General features: G+C 44.9%; 1 protein-coding gene, 1 long non-coding RNA gene and 1 other non-coding gene across 4 annotated transcripts in view; 2 read left to right on the forward strand and 1 right to left on the reverse strand.

Annotated features, from left to right (window-relative positions):
• DMTF1 (cyclin D binding myb like transcription factor 1) overlaps nt 1-952 on the reverse strand; it is a 49,207-nt gene extending 48,255 nt beyond the window's left edge. Inside the window, exon 1 of the mRNA XM_061638136.1 lies at nt 302-952. The gene's annotated coding sequence lies outside the window, so the exon portion shown is untranslated. The remainder of the gene's footprint in view (nt 1-301) is intronic.
• Nucleotides 953-6,948: 5,996 nt separating this feature from the next.
• On the forward strand, nt 6,949-10,885 carry LOC133363270 (uncharacterized). 2 transcript variants are annotated; one of them, XR_009757643.1, is made up of 3 exons: nt 6,949-7,215; nt 8,719-8,802; nt 10,757-10,885. It is a non-coding gene; the product is annotated as an uncharacterized LOC133363270 (long non-coding RNA). The 2 variants fall into 2 exon arrangements; XR_009757644.1 differs by having other exon boundaries at nt 8,719-8,760.
• Nucleotides 7,263-7,442, forward strand: LOC133363535 (small Cajal body-specific RNA 16). Its single transcript, XR_009757702.1, has one exon. It is a non-coding gene; the product is annotated as a small Cajal body-specific RNA 16 (non-coding RNA).
• Nucleotides 10,886-11,305: the final 420 nt, after the last annotated feature.

An 11,305-nucleotide genomic window follows, 5' to 3' on the forward strand; every position in this document is an offset into this window, starting at 1 on the left:
TTAAACTATGCGCCCTCTTTAGCCCTCATTCGAGGCCCGGGCCCAACTCCCAGCTTGGGAGAGGAAAGGGACGAAGGGGGCAGGAGCCCGCCTGACATCTGCCGATCCCTCATTGCCACCGGCGCAACTGCCCCCCAACGACATAGGCCCTGCGACCCTGAAGGGCGGCTTCTCCCCCTCCCTGCCTCTTTCCTTCCTTCCTCCCTCCTCATGGAGCTTTTCGGGCGCTGCGAAGGCGCTTCCCCTCCGCGACCAACCAGGCCCGACCGCAGCCAAGCCAACCGACGCGCGCAGCACTTACTTCCTGTTTTGGGTCCGGGCACTTGAGAAACCAGGATGGAGGCTCCGAAATACCAGGATGGAAGCGCCCGCCCGAGCGGCCGCAGCAACAGAGCAGAGGGAGGGGGCGGGGACAAAGCGCGTCGAGGGGGAGGGGAGCCAGCGACCGGCCAGGAAGCGGGCCCTCGAGGCCCCGCCCACGGCTTCCGGTTCAGAGACCTCCGGCGCCACAAAGTTCACACAGGAGATGCAGCCAGGCACTGATGAGGGCGCGAGATAGGTCGCGCTGAGCTCTGCTCCTCATTGGTCAGCCTTACCGTCTCACGTGTTCATCGCTCGATTGCGGAGGAGCGAGTTGGTGCTCTGTCTCGTCTCTCAAGAAATGGGAGCACGCTATGCAGAGATGTCTAACCACCGCTCCTATGGATTACCAAGTGCTGAGGAAGACATGGCTTTTACTTTTTTCCCCTTTTTGTAATATATTTAAATATTGTATTCCAGCTATTTGTGTTAGAAGGACAGAATATCAGCGTGTGCAGCTTATCTTTTAGGGGCATTCACACGTTATTCTCTACCCGGCTACAAGCCCTCTGTAGCTGAGTTCAGCTGCTTTTGAGAAAAAGTCCACAGACATGGTGATTTGAGAAATCGCCACGTGTACGGGTCCTCTGAAGAAAGAGGTCTTTTATACACGTGTTGAGCCTCCTTGCATGTTGTCCACACGGGGCTGATCGTCAGCAATGAGTTTTTCTCCCCTGGGAGATTCTGAGGCTTTGCTCTAGTGCCCGCAGCTGCTGCCAGTCAGAAATGCGCTCAAGGGAAGTCAATTGCTGGAGGCAGGGAGCAGGAAAGAGGAATAAGGCTAAAACGGAGGCGAGGGGAAGGAGACCAGCCTGAAGCAGAGCTTCTGTGGGCTGGCGATAAATGAGCCTGAGGGAAGAAGACAAAAAATCGGGGGGGGGGAGACTTTGGAGGACTCACACTGCAATGTTTTAAAAAGGTATACTCAGAAGTAAGCCCCACTGAGTTCAGTGATGTTTACTCCCACGTAAGTGGAGTTAGGAGTGCTCAAAAATGTGAGAGACTCTTTGTCAGGGAACCTAGAGGTAGGAATAGACTGTCCAAATTGTTAATTGTAAAAAATTAAGGTTGTTTTACAAATGTAAACTTAGAACAAGTTAAACCAGAACTTTAGAGTGGGCATGGTTAGAATGCACTGTGAATTGTAAACCAAACTCAACTTTTTAAACTAACAATTTTGATAGTCCATGCCTAACTCTAGCTTCCCTGATAGGGAATTGATCTTTTTTTAGGAATCCTAACTCCACTTATGTGTGAGTAACCCTATTGAAGGAAGTGGTACTTACTTCAGAGTAGATATTTTTAGAATTGCGGTGTGAGCCCTCAGAAGCTGTTTCCCCCCTCCCCCAGGTTTGCACTTCCCTGCCTCCTCCTTTTGCCTTCTCTCAGGACAGCAATTTTCCCTTGTCTGAGACCACAAGAGGCTTGAACTCCATTTAAGGTTGTTGTTATGTGCCTTCAAGTCAATTATGACTTATGGCGACCCTATCAGTCGGCGACCTCCAATAGCATCTGTTGTGAACCACCCTGTTCAGATTTTGTAAGTTCAGGTCTATGGCTTCTTTTATGGAATCAATCCATCTCTTGTTCGGCCTTCCTCTTTTTCTACTCCCTTCTGTTTTTCCCAGCATTATTGTCTTTTCTAGTGAATTGTGCCTTTTTATGTGTCCAAAGTATGATAACCTCAGCTTCATCATTTTAGCTTCTAGTATCATACTTTGGACACATAAAAAGACACGATTCACTAGATAAGGCTAATCAAGTTGTTTTGGCACCTGAAAATCCAACAAGTCACCCTCCCTTTCCCTAACAGTAAAAAATGCAATAATAAGTAACAATTTACTGCCATTTCACGAGTCCCCAAAACAGCTGCCTGATGCTACTACTTCACTTCACCTAATAGTAAGACCAGCCCGGTCTGTTGAATTAACAACCTGGCGCCTTCCTCTTTTTCTACTCCCTTCTGTTTTTCCCAGCATTATGGTCTTTTCTAGTGAATCATGTCTTCTCATGATGTGTCCAAAGTATGATAACCTCAGTTTCAGGATTCACTAGAAAATACCATAATGCTGGGAAAAACAGAAGGGAGTAGAAAAAGAGGAAGGCCAAACGAGATGGGTCGATTCCTTAAAAGAAGCCACAGACCTGAACTTACAAGATCTGAACAGGGTGGTCCATGACAGATGGTATTGGTCGCTGATTCATAGGGTTGCCATAAGTCGTAATCGACTGGAAGGCACATAACAACAATGGTAGTTCTGGTTTAATTTGTTCTAACACCCAATTATTTGTCTTTTTTGCAGTCCATGGTATCTGCAAAGCTCTCCTCCAACACCACATTTCAAATGAATTGATTTTTCTCTTCACTGTTTTCACTGTCCAACTTTTTAATTATTATTATTATTGTTATTTATTTTTACCCCGCCTTTTGGCCAAAAGGCCCTCAAGGCGGCTTACAAAAGATAAACAAATATAAAAATATGTCAATAAAAACAATACAATTTATAAATTGGACCCAAATAATCTTAACAACTATAGGCCAGTAGCGAATGTTCCATTTCTGGGCAAGGTCTTGGAACGGGTGGTCGCCAACCAGCTCCAGGTGCTCTTGGATGAAACCGATTATCTAGATCCGTTTCAATCCGGTTTTAGGCCCGGTTTTGGCACTGAAACAGCCTTGGTCGCCCTGTATGATGACCTATGTCGGGAGAGGGACAGAGGGAGTGCTACTCTGTTGATTCTCCTTGATCTCTCAGCTACTTTTGATACCATCGACCATGGTATCCTTCTGGAGAGACTCACGGAGTTGGGAGTTGGAGGTATTGCTTGGCAGTGGCTCCGCTCCTACTTGGTGGACCGGCTCCAGAGGGTAGGGCTTGGGGAGCATTGTTCGATACCCTGGACTCTCCATTGTGGAGTCCCGCAGGGATCGGTTCTGTCCCCCATGCTTTTTAACATCTACATGAAGCCGTTGGGTTCGGTCATCAGGAGCTTTGGAGTGCGTTGTCACCAGTATGCTGATGACATGCAACTCTATTTCTCCTTTTCATCCTCTTCAGGTGAGGCTGTTAATGTGCTGAACCGTTGCCTGGCCGCGATAATGGACTGGGTGAGAGCTAATAAACTGAGGCTCAATCCTGACAAGACTGAGACGCTGTTGGTGAGTGCCTTCTCTGATCAGATGGTGGATGTTCAACCTGTTCTAGATGGGGTTACACTCCCCCTGAAGGAACAGGTTTGTAGCTTGGGGGTTCTTTTTGATCCATTCCTGTCTCTCGAGGCGCAGGTGGCCTCGGTGGCACGGAATGCGTTCTACCACCTTCGGATGGTAGCCCAGCTACGTCCCTATCTGGGAAGCGACGACCTCGCTTCAGTTGTGCATGCTCTGGTAACCTCGAGATTGGATTACTGCAATGCGCTCTACGTGGGGCTGCCTTTGAATACAGTTCAGAAACTACAGCTGGTGCAAAACGCAGCAGCTAGAATGTTGACGAGGACCAGACGGTCTGCGCATATAACACCTGTTCTGGCTCGTTTGCACTGGCTACCTATTTGTTTCTGGGCCAAATTCAAAGTGCTAGTTTTGACTTATAAAGCCTTACACGGCGCGGGACCACAATACCTAGCGGAACGCCTCTCTTGGTATGAACCTACCCATTCACTGCATTCAACATCTAAGGCCGTCCTCCGAGCTCCGACTCACAGAGAAGCTCGGAGGGTTGTAACAAGATCCAGGGCCTTTTCAGTGGTTGCCCCCGAATTATGGAACAGTCTCCCCGATGAGGTGCGCCTGGCACCTACACTTTTATCTTTTCGGCGCCAGGTTAAAACCTTTTTATTCTCCCAGGCATTTTAATCTATCTTTAGCTTTTAATGTATAGCAGATTGTTAACTGTTCAATATGTATGTTTTTATCGTTTTTGTGATTTTACTGTATTTTATCCTATGCTGCGCACCGCCCTGAGAGCCTTCGGGCTGCGGGCGGTATATAAATCGAATATAATAAATAAATATAATAAAATAATAAAAATTAGATAACAAATAACATTATTAGAAAGCAACAATACTAGCAGATGATTCATTTTGGACTAGAATTATGATCTTCATTTGTTAACAAGTGGTCTTTAGTTACAGAACAGATAGTGTAGGAAGGTCTAATATTCACAAAAACAAAGTCTTTCTGGAGGAGGTTAAGTAGGTTGTCACTGAGTTCAATACAAAGGGCCAATACAAAAACAAAAGTAGAATAATGCAACCTCAATCTGTTCTTATGAGTACTTAGCTGCATTGCCAGTCACTTCCTAAAGTAGCACAGGATTGAAATGGTCATCTCTTCTCAAAGGGATAATAAATACAAAAGGCACATAAGAATTATTTTTTCAGTACATTATTGCTGAGCGATCCGAAATGTGGTCAAAAATATGAAGATGGCATCAAACTTGGCTCATACCAAGTGCACCTTAGAATGATTGCATGTCAGTATTGCTCTATATCTGCTTTTCCAGGCTTTCCTGAATGCTGAATCTAGAATTAAATTGATAGGCGTGTTCCAAGACAGATCTGACATGAATGTCCAAGAATTCTGATTAATAAAGCTGGATATAAATATAAAAATGTCAGCTAAGACATGAAATTTAAAAAATGTGTATAGCAGCCCACCTCTGGTAGGCAGGAGAGGCAGTCAGATGCCCTGTAGTGAGGAGTACTAGGTTCCAGTCAGATCCTCTTCTGGGATTCTTTCCCATCCATACATAGAGATCGGGAATACCATGGTCTGAATGATCCTGACTTTGGTGTTCAGTGATACATCTTTGCATTTGAGGACCTTTTCCAGTTCTCTCACAGCTGCCCTACCCACTCCTAGCCTTCTGATTTCTTGACTATTGTCTCCATGTCGATTAATGACTATGCCAAGGTTTCATAACCCTTGACAAGTTCAATGTCCTCATTGTCAACTGTAAAGTTACATAAATCTTCTGTTGTCATTACTTTAGTCTTCTTGACATTCAGCTGTAGTCCTGCTTTTGTGCTTTCCTCTTTAACATTCATCAGCATTCTTTTCAAATCATTACTGGTTTCTGCTAGTAGTATGGTATCATCCTCATATCTTAAATTATTGATGTTTCTCCCTCCAATTTTCACACCTCCTTCATCTTGGTCCAATCCTGCTTTCTGTATGATATGTTCTGCATATAGATTAAACAAACAGGGTGATAAAATACACCCCTGTCTCACACCCTTTCCAATGGGGAACCAATCGGTTTCTCCATATTCTGTCCTGACAGCAGCCTCTTGTCCAGAGTATAGTTTGCGCATCAGGCGCTGTGTCTAGTAGGATTCTAATTCAACCTTGAGAGGGCGCTCTAGCCTCAAGGGTGAACCATAGAGAATGGAGAGGATAATAGACTTTGCAGTTCTAGCACGTACCCCGTTCTTGCTATTTAGTTCCGCCTGTAGGTCGTGACCTGTTTTACGTTTCCGTGTAACTAGGAGCGTGAAGTTGTGTGTCCTTTCAAAGGCAGGAATGGCAGGCGCAGAGAACGCTTGCCGGGGGTGAGGGTCAGGGATCGGCGAGAGGAGAGGGTAGAATGGGAGACCAAATCCTAGCGGTGGGGCATATGTGGTTGCGGGGCGACAGAGGTGGGTGGCTGGAAAGAAGAGGGCGGAAATGGGGAGGGGGCATGTGTTCTGTCTTCTCCATAAGGAAAGGTTCAGCATTTGGCTTCTCTGGGCTTATTTTTTGCTGGCTTTAACCCTTAAGTGCCGCACAGCGATGCAAGTTCACAGGGGCAGCAGCAGCTCTGGAGTTGCGGGCGGAGCTTTTGGCAGGAGTGTAAATCTCAAAAAGTGGGACTGTCCTGCATAAGGTTGTCAGGTTCTTGGCCTGAGACTGATCCTGTATCTTTAGGAGAAGAGAAAGTCAGCCAAGTGCATGTGTTCTTGCAACTCTGTAATGAGAAAAACCATAAGGTGGAATTCTCCCTTCCCCCTGCACAACTTTTAAAGATACAGAAGATCTCTTGGTTGCCAGACCTGGCCTCCAAGAGGTCTTCTGTATCTTTAAAAGTTTGGGGGGGGGTGGAGAGAGAATTCCACCTTGTGGTTTTTCCCATTACAGGGTTGTAAGAACACTTGCACTTGGCTGACTTTCTCTTCTCCTAAAGATACAGGATCAGTCTCAGGCCATGGACCTGGCAAACCTAGTCCTGCACCTCCTCCTTTTTAGCAAGGCCGAGGCTACTACCACCTGATGCTCTCTGCAGCCCTTTCTTCGGTGCTTTATTCCCACGGTTAGCACGGTATTGGACTTTGCTTTCCAGGCAAGCCTGTGTTTTGGCCTCTTGTAGTTATTAATGGGTGTTGTACACCTCCCCCCCGGGGGGGTGAAGCATGGGGTGGGCGGGCAAGGAAATAAGATGTTGTGGGACAGGCTTATTGCCCTCCAGAGGTAAACATGGAGGCTTAATGGGAAGGTGAATTTCTGGGTCTGTCTCCTAGACTTGATTTCTGGTGTTTTGATAACTCTTTTCTGAAAGAGTAGGATGGGGGTGGGGGAGCAAAGGGGGAAAGGGGGCAATCTGGAGGCAACAGTGACTGGAATAAATGTCCTGAGAAAGGTACTTTCAGAGAATGTTGCAGAGTAGGTGGAAGGCTTCAGATGACAGGGAAATAGGAAAAATCAAGCCTTTGGAAAGTAGAAGAACTTGAGTTGGATGTACTGGGGGGGTTGTCTAGAGCTAGAGCCTGGATCACACCACTTGTTCCTCATGCTCTGCATCTGGTCCTTTGGAAGAGCCAATTACATGCAGACAAGTCAACTCTACCATTCTGGGAGCACTGCATTTTTTTCTTGAGGTAAGGCACTTGAGTGTTAGAAACGTAATGGATATTTGCTGCTTGGCATGGGCTGGGAAACGGTTGCTGTGTAGCTGGGCCTGCTGGGGTCCAACCTTGTACCAGCTAGCCTGACCTTGCCCTAGATAAAAACTTGGCACGCTCCTTTCTGGGGTCTGTCCTGTGCAGTAACAGGTGTGAGCATTCTATCAGTAGCTTGATGGTCATGTATGATACTGCATACAGATCTATTGCGATTTGCAGAGAAAACAATTCCTGTACTGTCAATGTCTAGACAAAGCTGAATAACAGCTAGATTTTATATTCCCAAAGATTGGGGTGGGGGTAGTCGACCATTGTATGTTCGTTCTTCTCAACATTCCTTGGTACAACCTGAAACCTGCACAGTGTCTTACAGAGCCTCACTTGTATGTCTGCTACCTTCTCTCACATTGCATCTTAAGATTGTGATCAGATGCAGCCTCCATGTCTTCACCATCAACCAACTTTTCCCTTCACCCCTTGTTTTATTTGCCATGTAATCCAGGAGTAGCTAACATGGTCTCTAGATGCAAATGGAATACAGTTCCCATTGTCTCTGGCCATCGCCCATGCTGGTTGAGGCTTATGGGAGTTGGAATTCAACAACTTCTAGCGGGCACCATGTTGGCTATCCTGGATCTCTAGCCTGATAAAGAATTCTGACTAACTCAAAATCTTGCAAACTATTTTGAGACACTTTGGTTGGCCTAAAAAAGGGATTGATCTGATTAGGGTTTTGGAATTTGTCTAATTTAGGCATTCATATACCAGACTTTTAAAACCGAGTTCCTTTGGGAAGAGAAGTGGGATGAAAAATGGGATAGAAATTTAATAAATACATAAATTAAACAAATTAAAGGGCATAGGTATAGTGATTAAGATATCAGCCTACAGAGGGGAAAGTGTGCCAATTAATTTTGTTATTTAACTTTCACGTATTAGTACAAAATATTATAGTTGGTCCTGGATGTGTGGTATTCAACTGCTACACCGTTTAAATTCTGCGGCTGTTTCAAATTATTTTAGGGCCATGTTTGCCAAATGAGGCATGCCCGACAAATGTAAGCAACCATCCTGTTGATATGAATTCTCAGTTTGTTTCCTGATAGTTTTTGGTATTAGGGTATGTACTGCCTTGAAGTCGATTCCGACTTATGGCCACCCTATGAATAGGGTTTTCATGGTAAGTGGTATTCAGAGGTGGTTTACCATTGCCTTCCTCTGAGAAGCAGTGAGTGGCCCAAGGTCACCCAGTGAGCTTCATGGCTGCGTGAGGATTTGAACCCTGGTCTCCCAGGTCGTAGTCCAACACCCTAACCACTACGCCACACTGGGGTAGGTCCTTCTAAAATCTCTTGGATCATCCTGCTAATATGGCTGTAGCTGGTATATGAAACATGTCCTAGAAAGTCCTCATGTACAATCAACTTTGATCATATTAAAAAGGAGACTGTGTCAGTGACTATCAAGTTTGCATTGTAGGTGCTGATGGTCCAAGAAAATACAGAAAATGGATTCTTGCAGGTATGCAGGGGAACTTGGTGTGTATTGGGCCATATGCTAGAGGTACAAATAATTTACTTCTCTTGTACAGTGGGCCGGGAGGGGGGGAGTAGATTTATTAGATATACTAGATCTCATTTGTGCATTGCCACATAGCTTGTAGGTCTCTCTGTAAACTTTTGTTTTTAGCAATTAGCAAGCCATGGTGCCTCTTTTTTCTTTCCTTTTTGTGCTAGTAGGTTTGTAAACCATGCTGTTTTTTTCAATGCTTCTAGAAAAGATGGGAAACTCAATGCTTGAAGTATACCTGCTTTAATGATTTACACTAATGTTCCAAACTCAGCAAATATCACGGAGTTCCTGTCCCTGTTTTGACTTAGAATGGCTTCTTTCTAACATGACAAAATAAACGTAGTATGACTAAATCAGCCAGGAGCACTGCAGGCAGCTTGTGTATACATAGACTGGAGTCGGTTTTACCACTTCATTTAGGATTGCTGATTTAGTCAGACAACAAAGGCATTGTTCCTCTTAACAACTGCATGATTGGCACCAATTCACCTGGTAGGAGGTCATTTGGAGACATGAAAACAGAGCAACAGGAAAATCTGCACTGACTGAATTTCCGCAGGGCTTGCTGGAGTGGGACAGGCAAGGCGAGGGGAAATAAAAAGCTGTTGATACAAGTATGTCAGGCTTTGTAACATAAGAAATGAAACGATTAGCGTGTTCTTTTCTTTCTGTGCTCAAGAGGAGAGGATGGTAGAGTTGAGCTGGGCCTTAGACCTGGAGGCATGGACCAGCTTAAGCTATGCACTCTTTCATTCCACAGGTAGCGTATTAGTTTGGTTACCTTTATTCATGGAGTGCTAAACTAACTGGCCACCTTGGCACAGCGAGCCCGTGTGTGCAGTTTTGGAACTCCTCTGTAAAGGTGGCCAACATGATTCCCTCAAAGTTGCAGCACCTTGTATCTGTCCCAAGAACATCTTCTAACTTTAAATGCTGTGCCCATGCATCTCATCTAGACTGGGAAAACCTAGGTCCCGATCCCCATTCAGCCATGAAGCTCACTGGGTGACCCTGGGCCAGTTGCTGTCTTATCTTAACCCACCTCCCAAGCTGGTTGTGAGGAGAAAAATGGTTGGGTGGAGAACAACATATGCCACCCTGAGCCCCTGCAGGGTGTGGGGGCAGGGAGGAGGGTGGAATATAAATAAAACAAAAATTAATCAGTGAGACAGATCTGGTTTCAGTTCTCTCTTTGGTCAAGGGGTCAATGTGGAAGGCCTTGTAACTGAATGGGAAAACATTTACTGTGTTTAAAGAGGAAATAATTATTTTCTTAGTAGTGGGTGTGAGTGCCATGCAAAAAGTTTCTTGTTTTTTAACCATGCATTTTGAATACTTCAAATGCATAGAAGCTTATCATTAATCAGGTAAAACTGCAAGGGTATCATTTGCTAGTCAGATATGTTACCTTCTGCTCAGGGCAGCAATTCTCAGGCTTTGTTCCAGGGCCCACTAGTGGGCAATAGCAACTGTGGCTCTCATGTGGGACCAAAGTGTTTGCCCGTAGAGGAGGGTGCAGTTGCATGAAACTCTGCTCTGACTTTGCCTCCTTCTAGTTGCCTCTGCTGGGTTAGGTAATTCTGCTTCAGGAGTAACTGATGCCATCTAACCCTACCTTGAGATTTAAGAGAATTATCCACCCTTGGAGAAGGCTGCCCACTACTCTACATCTTTGTATGAGTCACTGTTCTGGGCATTTAACTTCCCAATCAGTAGGCAAGCATGGATCAGGGACACATTCAGGAAAGCAGGCAGTGTTATATAATTCTTACTGTTAAACATTGGCAAATAAAGCTTTGTTTCCATAGCGGTAAAGAGGGTCTCCAATTTTAATTCAGAAATAAGTGGATCTCTTCTAGTGGATGTTCTGGGGAAATACCAGCGTCTGATTTTGTGCCCAAAACTTCATCTCATCATAATGACCATTATCAATTTTACATTACAGGTAAGCAGTGACAGAACAGCAGTGCTCAGGTACTGCAGTGAGAAGAGGAGTCATCATAATTCCATTTTAATGTGATTTTTGTTTTTAATATCATTCTGGTTTATGCATAGTCAATTCAATAAAATGTGATCTTCAGTCCTGACCATGACTCAAGTGTTTTAATGTCTGGCAAAAGACACACTTCTTAAAAAAAAGAAAGAAATCTGGTCTACACGTTGTTAAAGAGCAAGCAGAAGTGCTCCTATGCGGCAGCTGTGAAAAAGGCAAATTCCATGCTAGGGATAATTAGGAAAGGTATTGAAAATAAAACAGCCAATATCATAATGCCGTTGTGTAAATCTATGGTGCGGCGGCCACATTTGGAATACTGTGTACAGTTCTGGTCGCCTCATCTCAAAAAGGATATTATAGAGTTGGAAAAGGTTCAGAAGAGGGCAACCAGAATGATCAAGGGGATGGAGCGACTCCCTTATGAGGAAAGGTTGCAGCATTTGGGGCTTTTTAGTTTAGAGAAAAGGCGGGTCACAGGAGACATGATAGAAGTGTATA

The sequence above is a fragment of the Rhineura floridana genome, chromosome 8 (assembly GCF_030035675.1).
Source record: "Rhineura floridana isolate rRhiFlo1 chromosome 8, rRhiFlo1.hap2, whole genome shotgun sequence".
In the NCBI taxonomy this organism is placed as follows: Eukaryota; Metazoa; Chordata; class Lepidosauria; order Squamata; family Rhineuridae; genus Rhineura; species Rhineura floridana.